The sequence below is a fragment of the Crocodylus porosus genome, unplaced genomic scaffold (assembly GCF_001723895.1).
Source record: "Crocodylus porosus isolate Cpor-Errol unplaced genomic scaffold, CroPor_comp1, whole genome shotgun sequence".
Taxonomy (NCBI): domain Eukaryota; kingdom Metazoa; phylum Chordata; order Crocodylia; family Crocodylidae; genus Crocodylus; species Crocodylus porosus.
Window position 1 is genome coordinate 191506654 of NW_017728906.1, and position 16713 is coordinate 191523366.

At 44.6% G+C, this 16713-nt stretch overlaps 1 protein-coding gene across 2 annotated transcripts in view; it reads left to right on the forward strand.

Moving 5' to 3' along the window:
• DLG2 (discs large MAGUK scaffold protein 2) overlaps positions 1 to 16713 on the forward strand; it is a 1592593-nt gene that overhangs the window by 359567 nt on the left and 1216313 nt on the right. The window lies entirely within an intron of this gene.

Consider the following 16713-nt stretch of genomic DNA (forward strand, 5'->3'; position numbering starts at 1 on the left):
CACCAGAGCACCACGAGTGCTTGTAAAGCTGTGCCAGGGGACTTGCAATGACCTCAGCCAGTTCCTTTAGAACTCTAGGGTGGAGATCATCTGGACCGGCTGACTTAAATACATCCAACTCCTCCAGATGCTCCCTAACTAAATCCTCGCTAACCCATGGCCCAGGTGTGCCTCTCCTGGGGCCCGAGGGGGGCCCAGCAGGGAGGTGGCTGTTCTGGTCCCTTCTTAGGAAGACGGAGGCAAAGAAATCGTTAAACATGTTAGCCTTGCCATCTGGTGTGACGACCAAATTTCCAAACGCGTCCTGCAAGGGCCCCACATTACCCGGGACCTTCTTTTTACCCCCTATGTATTTAAAAAAGGACTTCTTATTGTCTTTAATCTGGGAAGCTAGTCCCAGTTCCATCTCTGCCTTGGAGTTCCATCTCTGTCGGTGTCACCTTCCTCGTGTGGAAAGCATTCAGGAGTTGGATGAATTTTAATGTGCCATAAACCCAATACCAGTGTTTAATCCTTGGTTCTTAGAGTCCAGTTTAGAAATTTTTATTCCCAGTTCACCTTATAAACTTGTTAGGTAGATTTCCCTTGAGCATAAGGATAGTGAGGTCAGAAAGGGAACGGTTCTCTGTGAGAAACGTACTCCTAATGGTGGGTGCACATCTTCATCCTTTTTTTTTCTATGACAGTTCATTCTGGTTTGTTATTGCTGTTTAGTTTCACCGACACAATTGCCATGAGGACACTTTGTGCATTGGATCAGGTATGTCACATTTTGCGAAAGGCGTGTGTAGGAACCATGGAGCCTGATGTTTTTCTTTATAGGGCTGTTGATGGAAGTGGCCATGCTGACGGCGATTGTAGAGATGTGCTGATGGGTTAAGCATTCCTTGCCAAGGCAAATCTGCATTTCACTTGATGTCTGTTGGGTATTGGAGAGTTTGCTTCTGATGCCGAGTTGGGCAAGGCTAGGGGCCTGTTTGAAAACCAGGAGCTGAGGGGATGGGAAGATGTCTCTTAAGGTCTGATCCAGGTGTTTAGTTCAGATAATTGAAATATCATCTATGTAATGCAGGTATAGTCCAGGTTTGATGGCGAGGTTTTCTAGAAATTTTTCCTTCAGGTAGCTCGTGAAGAGGTTGGCATATTGGGGGGCCATCTTCATGCCCGTGGTTTGGAGGACATGCTTATTAGTGAAGATGAAGTTGTCGTGAGTGAGGATGAGGTGGATGATTTGTGCAACATGTTGCAAATCTGAGTCTGCTCCATGTTCTTGAAGGTATTTCAGGCAGGCAGCTGTGCCTCTGTGGTGTGGGATGTTAGTGTACAGGTTGGTGACATCCACGGTTGTTGCCTTCTCGGGGGGGTGGTTGATGTTCTGGGTCCTGCTGAGGAAGTCAGCAGTGTCGGGTAGAAAACTTGCTCTTTGAGTGACAAGTAGTTTCAGGATTGTTTCAATGAATCCTGATAACTCTTCGGTGAAGGTGCCACACTTGGATATGATGGGTCTGCCAGGATTATCATGTTTGTTGGGAGTGAATAGAAATTTCCTGAAGTGGGAGAGTGGGGGATAACTGGAAGTAGTTTACCCTGAAGCTGGCATGGGAAGGATTTGATGAAATTTCCCAGTTTCCAGTGACTCTCATAATGCCTGGATCACCACGGCTACAACATCACTTTTACACTGCCCTATCATAAAACCTAGGAGATATTTTTGTAATTATGTGTATACAAGCTGAGGAGCAAAATTATCCAGTATGTCTTAAACTGTGCACTCCTCATTTTCCTAGATCTGGTATCCTTGCAGCCCAGTGTATAAAAAGTGTCATCTTATGTTTGTGTTGAGTGGAAGTAATTAATGCACTGAACTGTGAAAGGCTGAGAGCTTATTTAAAATTAATTCTATCAAAATAGCATCTTGCTGAAGTGATGAGATGTTTTTATTCCTCAAGAAAAATCTTTAGAAGCAGCAAACTAACTTTTATTAGCTGCTCTGTGTTACTTGCAAAACAAAATGCTGCATTCTTTACACACGTTCTCTCAGCAGCCTGTCTGACTTCAAGAGTTTATAAATCTTGATTTAGACACTTTGGACTCTATCCTGCACATGGTGAAGTCCATAGTAAAACACCTCCTGTGAACTACACCTCCGGCTAACAAAGCAATAAATAATAGGGCCCATTTAAGCTGATATGCACCTGGCTACCGTGGGCCAACACAAGGCCTACTGGCATTTTAATGGGCTTGAACTGCAGCATAGATTTTGTGCTGGCCTTCTGCACAGGAGTTTAGATTATTTTAGAAGTGGAAAAATGTACTTTAGGTGGCCAGATGAATAAAGGAGCTCAGCATCCACAATCAGGGACAGCTATTTTAAAGAGCTTAGTGTTGGCAGGAAGTTTTGTCTGGCCGGGAGCTGCTGGGTGCAGAACAGTTTTGAGAATTGGGTCCCACTTGTTGGAAATTCTGGCTGAAGAGATATGACTCCTATTGAAGTTTCTGGGAATTACTTTTATTGCACAGCATGAGATTCTTACCCAGGGATGGGAAATGTTGTTAGTGTTTCAATCATATTCTTAGTGTTGCGACAAGTATTACAGCTGCAGTCCATCTCTGTCCTTCCCAGCATACCATGTTGAGGAAAGAAGGGAAAAGTTTTAAAAGCAGACCAAAATCTGTCTGACTTTTTACTGCTTTTGCAAAAAAAATGGGAAAGCATTTTCCATTATTTCTTCGTTATACCAAGAGCAAAACAAGCAAGTGATATATCAATGCTTCACCTTTATGGGTTTTTTTGTGTACCAGTTTCATAATTTCTTTGACAACTCATACCTACTAAAGGTATGGTATGTGAATTATCCATCACTCTTTTAGGAAAGCTGGGTGAGAGGTTTCATTACTCATCCTTATTATTATATGATTTATATAGTGCCATGGAAATGAAAGGGGCTTTTTCAAACTTGCATAATTTCTTGGGTAAAATGGGGACTGAAAAGAGTGGAAAGCATTGACGATTTACTTCTGAAAAGGAATGTATGTTTTGGCAGCAGTTATTAGTGCTGTTCTTGCTAGGAGCTCTGCAATTCTTTTAATTTTAAGAGTCTCAGCTCCCAGTGACTTAGGTGAAAACTGAGGGCACCCTGTGAAATCAAATCCTAAAATATAGCGTATACCAATTATGCGCACATTAGATAAGGGCATAATTTGATTAACTGCATAACAGGACATTGGTTCCACATCCTTTCCTGTTGTTTGCATTGTAATAAACATCAATTATTTGTATATTATCATAGAATAGTAGAAAATTAGGGTTGGAAGGGACCTCAGGACATCATCTAGAAGTCTAACCCCTGTCTTAAACCAGGACCATCCCCAAATATATCAATCCAGCCAGGGCTTTGTTGAGCTGGCCCTTAAAAAACCTCCAAGGATGGAGATTCTACTACCACTCTAAGTAACCCAGTAAAACCAGTAACTCTAAGCAAGTCCAGTGTTTTACTACCCTCCTAGGGAGAAAGTTTTTCCTAAGATCCAATCTAAACTTTCCTTGCTGCAACTTGAGACTATTGCTCCTTGTTCTGTCATCTGCCACCACTGAGAACAGTCCACTCCATCCTCTTTGGAACTGCCCTTCAAGTAGCTCAAGGCTGCTATTAAGAACCCTGCTATCAAATCCCCCCCCCTCGGTCTTTTCTTCTTCAGACTAAGTAATGCCAGTTCCTTCAACCTCTCCTCAGAAGTCATGTGCCTCAGCCTCCTAACCATTTTTGTTGCCCTCTGCTGGACTCTCTTCAATTTGTCCACATCCTTTCTAGTAGTGGGGGGTCCAAGACTGGACACAGTACTCCAGATGTGGCATCACTAGCGCAGAATAGAGGGAGATAATTACTTTCTTCATTCTGCTGGTGACACTCCTACTAATGCAGCCCAGGGTGCTGTTAGCCTTCTTGGCAACAAGGGCACACTGCTGACTTGTATCCATTTTATTGTCCACTGTAACCCCCAGGTCCTTTTCTGCAAAGCTGCTGCTTAGTCAGTCAGTCCCCAGGCTGTAGCAGTGCATGGGATTCTTCCATCCTAAGAGCAGGACTCTGCACTTTTCCTTGTTGAACCTCCATGAGATTTCTTTTGGCCGAATCCTCTTTGTCTAGGTCACTCTGAATCCTAGCCCTACCCTTCATCTTATCTGCTACACCCCCCAGCTTCGTGTCATTTGTGAACTTGCGGAGGGTGCAATCCATCCCAACTTCCAGACTGTTACTTAAGATACTATTGAACAAAACTAGCCCTAGGATTGCCCTCTGGGGCACTCCACTAGATGCCAGCTCTCTATTAGATATTGAGTCATTGAGCTCAATGATCCCGCCAGCTTTCTATCCACCTGTAGCAGGGCACTAAGGTGCCTGCTACTGAAAAACAGTAGTATGGGCTCAGCTGCTGGTTGCTAGGGGCAACCAGGAGGAGCTAAGGGCCAACATCTGGTGGGTCAGCTGACCGGAAGGGGCAGGGCTGACCACCATATGACAGAGACAGGGGGCTGTAGGTCTCTCTCTCTCTCTCTCTTCCTCCCTCTCCTGACCGGTAGCTGGGTCGAAGGGGCACAGTTAGACTGAGGAAAAGAGCTTGACCCTGAAAGGAAAGAAAGGAGAAAGGCCTGGAGGTATAAGTCAATAGTTATGGGGGCGATATGGTATGGGTTAGAGAACGTTTGTTTAGAGTTACGCTTTAGCCAGGAGGTTTATGTTTGAGTTATGGCTGATTGGCTTGGGTTATTATGTTGGTTGTTTGTGTTGACTGTTTACCGGAGGACCAGGTGAGGCTGTAGGGGTTGGAGGAGGCCTCATAGGAGCTCCCCAGTAGCGTGGGGGTTCCTGGCACCAGAGTGGGCAGCGCGTTTTGGGGTGTATCGACCCTGGCCCCAGTGTGGGCAGTATCGTGAGGTAAAGCCCTAGTGCGGGTGCAAGTGGGAAGCCCCAGTGGGGCATAAGACCGGAGAAGGAGGTCTGGGGGCCAGGCACAGCTACAGACACCTGAGCCTCAATTTTGAGGAGGCCTAGTGGGGCGTAAGACCCGAGAAGGGGGTCTGGAGGCCAGGCATGGCTACGGCCACCTGAGCCTCGGTGGGAAGCCCCAGTGGGGCGTAAGACCCGAAAAGGGGGTCTGGGGGCCAGGCACGGCAACGGCCACCTGAGCCTCGATTGTGAAATCGCGAGGCAAGGCCCCATGGTGGGCGGGAATCGCGGAAACAGGCCCCAGGGTGGGCGAGAGCATGGGAGACAAGCCCCAGGACGGGCGAGAGCATGGGAGACAGGCTCCAGGGTGGGTGGCAGGCACAGGAGAAGCCAGGGAGTATCCGTGAGGGTGCAGACGGGCAACAGAGATGAGCCCAGGGACCCGCAAGGTCATGGTTGACTGTAGGACTCACATGTAGCTCCTAAGGCTAGAGTGCACCGGGGCAAGTATACAGAGCATTGGCCAAGTTATATCATAGATTTCATAGATTTCATAGACTTTAGGGCTGGAAGGGACCTCGGGAGATCATCAAGTCCAGCCCCCTGCCCAAAGGGCAGGAAGTCAGCTGGGGTCATAGGATCCCAGCAAGATAAGCATCCAATTTACTCTTGAAGGTGTTCAATGTAGGTGCTTGAACCACCTCTGCTGGCAGACTGTTTCAGACCTTGGGGGCTCGGACAGTAAAGAAATTCTTCCTTATGTTCAGCCTGAAACGGTCTTGCAGGAGTTTGTGACCGTTCGACCTCGTCATCCCTTGGGGCACTCTGGTGAACTCAGGGCACTGTGTCAAAGTAGATAGAAAAGGCAGCCTCCCCTAAACATTTAATGACATCAAAGACGTGGCGGGTGAGATTGGTGAGGGTGCGTTGACACCGACTTGACACAGTAGGGGTTGCTAGGGGAGTTCACAGCACCCCTAGGTCCTGTCCTTCACACCACCTTACAGTCCATTCCCAACCCATACTTCTGTAGCTTGCTTGCAAGAATGCTGTGGGAGATTGTATCAAAAGCCTTGCTAAAGTCAAAGTTTACCACATCCACTGCTTTCCCTAAATCCACAAAGCTAATCATCTCATCATAGAAGGCAGTCAGGTTGGTCAGGCAGGACTTGCCCTTGGTGAATCCATGCTGAGTGTTCCTGATAACTTTCCTGATATTGGTTAAATGTATAGGAACTCTCTTTCTCCCCAGAGTTGTAGTTAGCTCCAAAATAATTGTAGTACTGTAGTTGGTTGTGTATTTAGTGAAACTGAGTGGTGGCTGTCAATTTTAAGGCTTCTACAGCAGCCTTGAACTAATAAAGCTCTGCCAATTTAAGATTCCCATTAGAGGCACTGGGGTTTTGAGAAGCAAGGTAATGAGCCTTGAAGAAATGCCAAAAGAACACAGTGGAAACTGTTCCTTTTGTTAGCTAGCACTGAGTTCTCCCAAGTGCATGCTCTCTATAAATACGTAGCTTCTTTAAAATCCTGTAGCTGTGCTTATAATGGGAACTCATTTTGGTGGTCAATATTTATTTATTTACTAAAATTTCTAGCATAAACCTGTAAAATCACCAGGGAGTAAACCTCACAAAGAGACCTCACAAAGACATCTGGTCTATTCCTCTGCTCAGAGCAGAAACATCCCTGCCTAAACCAAACAGAGGCCAGGTACAGACATCACCCTTTTACCAGTATAACAGACAGAAAACTGGTTTATACCCAGAACAGAACAAGTTCATAGACTTTGTTAGAAATGGTGGAACCCAGTTGAAGATAGACCTGGATCTACATGCACTCAAACTTAATAGATTTAGGTTAGACCAGCGCACTGAACTTCTGTACCAGATCCATGAATGACACGTGCCCCAGGAGGCTGAGAGGGCATGGTGACCTGCCATACGTGGTGGTGTCAGCTGTAGGGGCATGGTAATCAACGTTAAGCCTCTAAGGGGCCCCAAATGACTCTCTTGCCCCAGCAACCCTAAGGCTACCACTGGTCCTGGACTGGCTGTAGTAGGTGCCACATGCAGTACAGTCCCAGACCTGCTAGGGTAACCAGCAGGCACTGGGGAAGTCCCTGTTCCCCCGAGCACTACCAGGAGTGACTAGAAATAACGGTCACAAGCTGGCAGAGGGTAGGTTTAGGTTACATATCAGGAGGCGCTACTTCATGGTCAGGACGGCTAGGGTCTGGAACCAGCTTCCAAGCAAAGTGGTGCAGGCTCCTACCCTGGGGGTCTTTAAGAGGAGGCTAGATGTATACCTTGCTGGGGTCGTTTGACCCCAGTATTCTTTCCTGCCATGGCAGCAGGTCGGACTCAATGATCTGCTCAGGTCCCTTCCAACCCTACTAACTAACTAACTATGAAACCACTGTGTACCACTCTGCACACTGTTGCTCTGCACAGACTGGACCTCATGCAGTGCCTGTTTCAGCCGCTATAAGATTTAGGTCACATGCAGCATGAGTCCCAGACTGGTTGGGGCAGCCACCAAATTAGGTGGTTGCTGGGGAAGGGGGAGGGAGGGAATCCATAGGCCCAATCTACCTGTGGAGCAGCCCCACGCCACTCACCCAGCCAGCAGGGCCTGATGGGCTTCGCACCCCGGCTCCAGATACAACATTAGGTTGACCTGTCTGTAATTTGTTAGATCCTCCTTGCTCCCTTTTGTAAAGATAGGCATTATATTTACCTTTATCCAGTCTTCTGGGACCTCATGGGTTTTCCATAGTTCTCAAAGGTAATAGCCAATGGCTCTGCAATTACCTTGTTCTTTGAGAAGTCTGGGATGAACGTCATCAGCAGGTATCATGGTTTTCTATGATACGCTCCCCTCCCACATAGTCTGTTTTAAAAAAGCCCATATCTGCATTTTTCCATGATTAAAATGAAGTGTCACTATAGATATGGGTATCAGTTGAACACAATGTTTTATTCACAGTTTTAAAGAAATTTGGAAGCCTATCAGTGCCTCAATCATTATAATAAAATAAATTCTAAGTTCCTATACATTTTGGCATTTGATTTTGGGTTTTTATCATCAAAAATCAGAACTTTCTCTGCCCCTTTCACCCACCAGGATGCAGGTCCAGCTGCGGCTGTCCCCCACACTGCTTTGTGTTCCAGAGCAGCTCTGATACACCAGTGCCCTGCCCATGCCATTGCCCCTTACTGCCCACCCACAGCCCCACAACTCTGCTGGTGCCCCTTATTCCCCATCCACAGCCCCCCCTCCATCCCCAGCCCTGCCAGAGGGGGGCCCCAAGCTGCCAGGGCTACAGGGTCAGGGACCTGGGTCCACAGCCCCCTGCAGCAGTACCTGAGCCCCAGCTGCCACATGCAGGAGGTGGTGGCTACTGTAGTAGAGCAGAGCTCAGAGCCTAGCTCCCCCTCCCCTGCAGGCAGCATGGCTGGAGCAGAGCCCACAGGCGGGGGGGATGCAGATGCAGGCTGCCCTCAGTGGACTAAGGCTCCTCACCCTGCTGCCCTCCCCCGGGGCCTCTGCAGCCCAGTGGGTGAGACCTGGCACAGCAGACCAGAGCAGGACCAGGTGGGGAAAGTCAGTGCTGCTGCCATGAGCCCTGTACTCGATGGCGAGGCACCCGCTGCCCACCCAACAGCAGTGAGGGGCACAACTCTGCCACCACCCGCTATTGCTGGGTGGGCAGAGAGCGTCTTGCCATGGCAGTCCAGGGCTCACAGCAGTGGCACTGAGCTTCCCTACCCTGTTCTGCCCTGCCACACTGGGTCTTGCCCAGTGGGCTGTGGAGACCCCAGGGGAAGGGCAGCAGGATGGCGATCCCAGAGCCCACAGTGGGCAGCCTGCCTCACATACAAATCTAGGGGGCACATGGCCCTCATGGCCCCCATAAATACGTGCAGCAGCCGGGAGCCATTCCCTCCCTGCAGCCCCTGAATGAGCTGCCTGTGGCTCCATCCCACTCCCTGCCCAGTCTCTTTAGCTGTGCAAGCATCCCCAGCTGCAGCCCTTCCCAACTCCCTCCCTCCCAATGGGGGCCTCTATCCTGCCCCCCCCCCCCAACCAGACTTACCTGCAGGGAGCTGCTCTTCAGGTTGCCTGGCTGCCATGTGCATGTGTATGAACTCTGCCAGCCTGCAAGGGAGACCCTACTGTTTCCCACATTTTTCTCCTTAAAATGCAGAAATCCAGATATTTCCACATTTTTCCATGGCAACCAGAAAACCTGAATTCCTGCCCATCAGGAGCTAATGATTTGAATATATCTAACTTGTTTAAGTAATCTATAACCTAATTTTTCCCAATTTACTGCAGATTATTTACTTCCCTATTCTTGTTTCTGTTTGTCATTTGATAGTTGACTTATCCTTTGTGAAAGGTTTAAACACTTCAGTCTACTACTCATAGGGCATGTCTACATGCGTGTTTACACCAGTTTAAATTTAGAGGGAATAGGCTGGCCTCTACATGTGAAGGCATTAAAGTACATTAATGCTGTATGTGGACTGATTTGGTACTAAAGTTAGACCTAAGTCAGCCCACACATGCAGTGTTACTGCGCAGTAAGGCTTCTACACGTGCATTACTGTGCAGTAACTAATCAGGCATAAATTTGATACCTGCATGATGCTTACACTGACATCAGTGTAAGTCACTATATTTACTGTGCAGTATGGGTGTGCACATGTAGATGTGCACCTGTACTGCGCAGTAATTTTGGTTACTGCAGAGTAAATGTGCATGTGTAATTGTGCCCAGTGTTAATCATTAGATTTTCCTTCTCATTTAGGAAGGGATCTACACTTTCTTATTTCTAACATACTTACAAAATGCTTTTCAGTTGCTTTTTATGTTCCCTGCTGTTTTAATTTGTACCTCAGCCTTCCTGCTTTTTCTCCCTACATACCCATATTATATTCTCATACTCAATAATTTACCTAAGTTGGCCTCTTGTACCTTATGTCATTCCTTCCCATTGGGATAGTATACTTTTGTGCCCTTTTGTCACTTCAAGGTAAAATTCATTCTCCTGGACACTTTTAACTTTAGACTAGTCTCCTATGGGGTCCTGTCAACCAGTTTTCTGAGTGTTTTGAAGTAAGCTTTTCCAAAGTTAACAGTTTTGATTTATTTGCCCTCCTTGCTTCTTTTTGTTAGGATCTCAAATTCTATTGTTCCATGATTGCTGTCATCCAAGTTGCTTCTACCTTTAGATTCTCAAACAGTTTCTCTTTATTCATAGGACACAAATTGGGAAGAGCTTCCTCCCTAGTCAGTGTGTGTAGCATCTGTACCAAAACACTGCCCTCAACACACTCCAGAAACTGGCTCAGTTCTTTGCATAATCCTGGATTATCCTCCTAGCAGTTACAGTGCTTATTAAACACACTCAGAAGTACTAGATTCAGCATTTGGACTCTTTGGTTAGTTTGGAAGAAAAAAAAAAAGGCTTTTCCACTTCCTCCTGGTTTGGTAGTTGGATAGGTGCCCACCACAAAATTACTCTTGCATGTTTCCCCTTTTACCCAGAAACTTTCAATAAGTCTTTCTCTCTCTTTGTTCTTTACAAAGTGTATATATCTTTAATATGTAAGGTGACACCATCTCTTTTTTTTAACCCTGCTTGCTTGTCTTTTCTCTAAACAAGTTATACCTATCCGTGATAATGTTCCAACCATGTAAAGTATCCTAAGTTTTACTTATGTAAATTATATCATACTTTTATGTTTGCACTAGGTTACAGACTTCTTCATGCTTCTTCCCTATATTTCTGGTACGACAGACTCACTGAGTGTTTTATGCACCTATCTCATAAATTATAAATCATAAAAGAAAACAGGGGCTGCCCATAAACATAGGAGGAGTTATTTCCAAATGAGTTTCCTTTATTCATTTAAGTGACATATCAGTCCAGTCTGTTTTCTTTGCTCCCTCCAGATTCTTATGGCTGTGATGTCAGTGAGAGAGATGGATGAAGAAGGAAGTGCAGGGCACTTCCATGAAGAAGGAAACATGCCCCTTCTAACACTTTAAGTATTTTTCTTAGGTGAAATCAATCTGACCTTTCAGTACTGAAGCTATTTTCAACATGCACCTTTTCCCTTTGAACTTCAGCATAAAGTTACAGCTTACTCTGCGGGTGCCAGGTAGATCCACTTAAGTATGGCTAATTCTCTAATAATGTCCTACAATCAGTGCCACATGCAAGTGAGTACAGCAGTGATCTGGACAAAATAGCTGGAACATTATTTCAAAGCATGGCTACTAGCACTTGAATCAGGCTATTATGAGTGGATTATATGAAGCATAGCTAACTGGTCTTAACTCTACAGTGAAGACAAACCCTCTCTCTGCTACGTTTGGTCCCAGACTTACCTTATTATGATTGCCATCCTCAGTGTCCTTTCCTTAATTGCCTTTTTCTGTTAACTGTACATATTAAAACTAGAGAATCCCATACTTCATTGCTCATGAAGGCCGTTACCCAGCTTCTTAAGTATAAAGAACTATTATTTTTTCCAGGGAAATATATACAGTAAGATAAAAGGAAATTAAGGGGGAGGGAACATGCTAGCAGTTCTCAAACATCTAAAAGGTTGCCATAGGGAAAGGGAAAAACAACTGTGTTCCTTTTCCACAGAGGGCAGAGCAGAAGACAGCAGGTTTAAACTAAATCTCAGAAAAGGCTTCTTGACTGTGGCAACTGTAGACAGTGGAGCTGGCTAGGGAAGTTATGAAATCTTTCATTTGAGCTTTTAGGGAGAGGCTAAATAGACATTTATCTGGAATGTTTTAGGATAGGCCTCCAGGCTTATCTGACCAAGGGAGCCATTGAAATGCCAGTTCCACAGGCATTTTTGCCAGCATTTTGGTGGTAAGGGGCTTCTCCTGTGTCATGTTGGGGAGACAGAACAGTTGAGAGAACTGGTGGCGGTGGTGGCCAGGTCCTAGGACTTAGGTTGGGGATTATTGCCCATCTCTGGAAAAAGTTGCCAACTGCTGGCTGCCAACTGTAACTTGGAATAAATGACCTTTGAGGTCCTGTCCAACCCTATGAATTAAAATTTCATGGATCAAATTGCTAGAATATAACCTCTAACAATTTTTTACTGACTATGGCTATTAAACCTAAATTTGATTTAGTTGCCTAAGGACCCCCTTTTTTTTCTTTGTCATTTGATCACTTCAGCGTATTTATATCTTGGTATAACTATCTATTGGTTTTTGAATGTACAGTCAAACAATATTCTCAAATGCTGGGTCCTTGAAAACTATGCATATCCTACTTTCAGTTGGGCAACATCAACAACCTTCAGTAATATGAGACACTGTGATTTATGAATAGGCAGAGCTAAAACCAAAATAAAAATGGTATTGGTTCCTAGAACATGCTACCTTTTCAGAGAATCTCGTATGTATTCTGTATTTTGCAAATTCATCCTATCTTATCGTAACTGCTGCAGTTACGTCTTCTGGTGCTTTGTACCTCAATTCCTATGCTGTATTGCAAACCTTTCCCTAGCCTAAGATTTGTTTTCAATGCAACTCAGATATCAATACCAAGGGATACTTTGGCTTCTAGTTCTTGTACTATATCATCACTTCCATTAGCATCACCCATAATTTTGATTCTTAATATATTAATGCAATAAGACCGTCTAGTCAAGTAAGTGCAGTCTTCTGGAGTTAAAATAAGAAGCTAATGTATTTTGTGAAATAGCCTGATTTATATTTGAATATCTTCCCACTTCTTCAGGAAAAAAACTCATAAAACTGACGTAATGGGAGAATGGATCAATTTCTGTTTCTATGCTCAAGTTATTCAAGATTGTTTTAAATATCTGTTGGATCATACCTACCTATGTATGAGATAAAAAGAAGGATTTTTTAGAATTTCTAAAAAAAAATCTAGCAGCCTTTGATCTTACAGATTGCCTCTGGAGCTATTCACATGAAACAGACAGTCCTGAATCGGTGGCAATGGTGATAATTGTTGCCTTAAGCAGATCTTTGATCCACAGACCATTACAGACTTGGTTGAAGCTGGTGTATGGTTTAATGGGTCTCTGTATAGTCACTATATTTCTCCCTTCTGATTTCCTGTTTAAACCAAAGTAAATAGACTCTTCCCACTTAAATTTAAAGTATCCTCTCAATTTTTGGGATGGCTTAGTTGTATTCACAGGCAAGATGAGTACAGAGCTGTTTGTATTACTTAACCATAAATCTGCTGAGCCAGAATCAGCCTGACTTCATGGAAGCCACAGAGCAGGGAAGAAATAACAGCCCCAGTGTCTGCAAACTTGCCTCTCTCTAAGGGCCAAGCATACTCTACACAGTGGGGAGAAGTAGCCAGGAAGTGGATGGTGGTAAATTAGCCCCTTTCTTCTCTTGTTCTCCAGCCATGACGTCCTGAAAATCTGAGGAACCAGTGGCATCAAGATTAAAACAAGGAGATTATGATGAAATAGCTTGTCTGAATATCTAGAAATATCTAGACCCAGTATCTAGAAAATATAGAATAAATGCTATATAAAGAGAATCTAGCACGAGTAATTTGTGGTCAGATGGAGTACTGTGTTAGCATTATAAGACAATGAAGGCCTCTGAGTAGGCTGAACTGTCCCTTCCATTATACATTATTTAGACAAAAACTTTAACGTGCTTTTTAAAATTAGTTTCTGTTTAATCCTTTCCTCCAGCTTCACACATACTTTTGAAATTACCAGGTGGTCTAGTTCTAGTTCACAGTTCAGGCTTTAGTTTTGAGCAGTGATTTCAGATATTGCATCTACATGGACCGATGATGTCATGCTGCGGTTATGAGAAATCAAACCCGTGGCCTTCTCATCTAGTTTATTTCTGAGCACTTGGCATTTTTTCAAGTGGTGCCATAGTATGCCAAAGATACTACCCTAACAAATATTCCTCCGGATAATGCTCAGCTTCCTAAATTACTTCATTGTATAAATATAATACAGATTAGGGTAAGTTACTTCAAATAAAATGACCTGAAGGTTAGAGCTGTATATTTAAAAATGGCGGAAATCAGAAAAAATATACTTGGTAATTTTGGGGTTATTCATAACTGTAAAACTATTTCTGAGTGTTTGCATTTGGTGTACAAATAGGATACTTTTTTGGTACTCTGCAGTCAAACAGACTAAGACTGTGGGGGGGGGGGGAAAGCCTTCTAAAGTGTAACTGATTTTGGGCTTGAGATTGGGCAAACCATTGGTGGAAAGAAGAACCCATTGCAGAGGATCCCAGCATTGTAAAGTGGATGAGATAAAGTAGCCAAAATGCCTTTTTCCACTACTTGATGTTATTAAATCAATAGACCATTCAGTGGGCTTATTTGATTGAGTCCTCATTAAGTTGAAGAATCAAATCTGGTTTTCAGTGCTCTTGGACTCTATGTATTACTGAAGCTTATAGAGCGTGTAACATTAAAATTGGTACTGGCGGGCTTACAGGTAAAGGGCAGTCACAGCCACTGAGCCTTTCTAATTCCTTCTTGAAGGCAAACTAAATTTCCTAAACTAATTTAGATTATTACATTTATTAGCCAATTAATTGGCATTACACTGATGACATATAATTGTTTTCTTTTTTTTCCCCCTAAAGCAAAGGGCACTGTGCAGCCAGTCCCACTAACAAATAGCTTTTGAAGTGCATTCATACCGTTTCATTGAAGAAAATAAGATGGTTATATCGCTGCCTGTGGAAAATGCATCAATTAGTATAATCCCTTTCATCTGTTAGTCTGACTTGAAATCAGTTTGCAAGAGTTTATATCTTGTAGAAGCCCAGAAGTGACTAATGAGGAAAAATATTCAGCGTGGTCCAGATTGAGAGGATTTAGGTATTGCTGGTTCTTTATGGAATTTCCTCATGCCAAAATGGCATAGAACCTATCAATTATGAATGAATACACTGCAGTTTGATTATTTACAACAAGCTCTGTAAGCATGTGAAAAATAACTTGAGACCTGAAGCAAACATATGCCCTGATCTAAAAAAGGACACAGGAGGTGCATTTACACATTCCTTAATGTGCCTTAGTTACTGTGCATTTAGATGAGTACTTGCATAATGAAGTATTAACTAAACGCACAGTTTACCACACAGTAGCGCTGGCATATGGTTATTTTGTGACGCTTACTGCACATTAACCTAATAACGAGGGATACTGGTTTTCTCTGATTTAAAAAAAAACAACCTAATTTTCAGATTCAAAAAAGTAACCCATACCCATACCCACAGCCACACCCACAGCCACACACTGGTTTTTCATTTTTTGGGTTACCTTTTTTAATCTGAAGATTGGAGGGGGGGTTTTTTCCAGAGATTACCAGGATCACCTGCTAATAACCTTGTGCAGTAGGCTATTTCCATAGTTTTTAACTGTTGTGCTACTGCGCAGTGTTTTAGGCTAATGCATAGTAAACATCCCCTGTAGACATGCTCAGGGAGAATAACAAGGAATTTAACATGAGGTTGGTGGGAAGGGCAACGCATTGTAGAGACCAAAATGCAAAAGCACTTTTCTATGACTTGATGTTATTCAATCAATTAAAGTAATGTTTCCTTGGTGGGGTGGGAGCGCATCGGAGAAGATATATATAGATATAGTTATAGATATATTTAGGGTCTGCTGGTGATGGATTGTTGCTTTTATTGCTCCTTTAGTGTTAGTGACCCCAGTCTGTGTCTTGATGAGTCTGATGTGAGGACACAGCATGGTGTTGCTTGGCACTGCAGAACATGCCAAGCGCAGGGTATCAAGGGCCTGCAGCAAGGCGGTAGCCCTAGACTTCAAGAGGCCCAGCTTCAATGAGTTGAGGAGATTAGTGGGAGAGGTGCTGGGGTTCTCGAGAGCAGGGGAGTTCAGTGCCCAAGATGAGTGGTCGTTCTTTAAGGAGATGATACTCAGGGCCCAAGGGGTGGCCATCCCAACAAGAAGCAAGGGGGGCAAGAGTGCCCAAAAGCCCCCTGGATCACCAAAGGCATCTGGGAATGCCTCATAGCCAAAAAGGCGGTATACACCCGGTGGAAGGGGGGTGCTATCTCCAAAGAGGAGTATACCTCCTCTGCTCGGGCCTGTAGGGGACTGTCAGGAAAGCTAAGGTGGACATAGAGCTAGGACCAAGATCAAAGATATTTGAAAAAGGACTTTTTATTATATAGGGAGGATGAAGAAGGCACCGGTATATGTGGGGCCCCTGCAAGATACGCTGGGCAATCTCGTGGTTGCATCAGAGGAGAAAGCAGACCTCTTTAACCAATTCTTCACCTCCGTTTTCTTGTGCAGGGACCGGGACTTCCCCACCATGATGCAAGATGGACTTGAGGGGAATACCTCCAGAACTCAGGTTGGGGAGGACTGGGTTAGAGAGTTTCTGGAGGGGCTGCACGTGTTCAGATCAGCGGGTCCAGATGCTCTCCACCCCAGCATGCTGAGGGAGCCAGCAGGGGTTATTGCAGGGCCCTTGGCACAGCCTTATGAGCGCTTGTGGTGCTTGGGCCAGGTGCCAGATGATTGGAAGATAGCCAACATGATCCCTATCTTTAAAAAAAGGAGGAGGGAGGACCCAGGCAACTATAGGCCCGTCAATGTTACCTCAATCCTAGGGAAACTCTTTGAGAAGATCATCAAGGAGCACACCTGCAATGGGCCGGCTTCAGGGATGATGCTCAAGGCCAACCAGCACGGTTTCATTGGGGGCAGGTCATG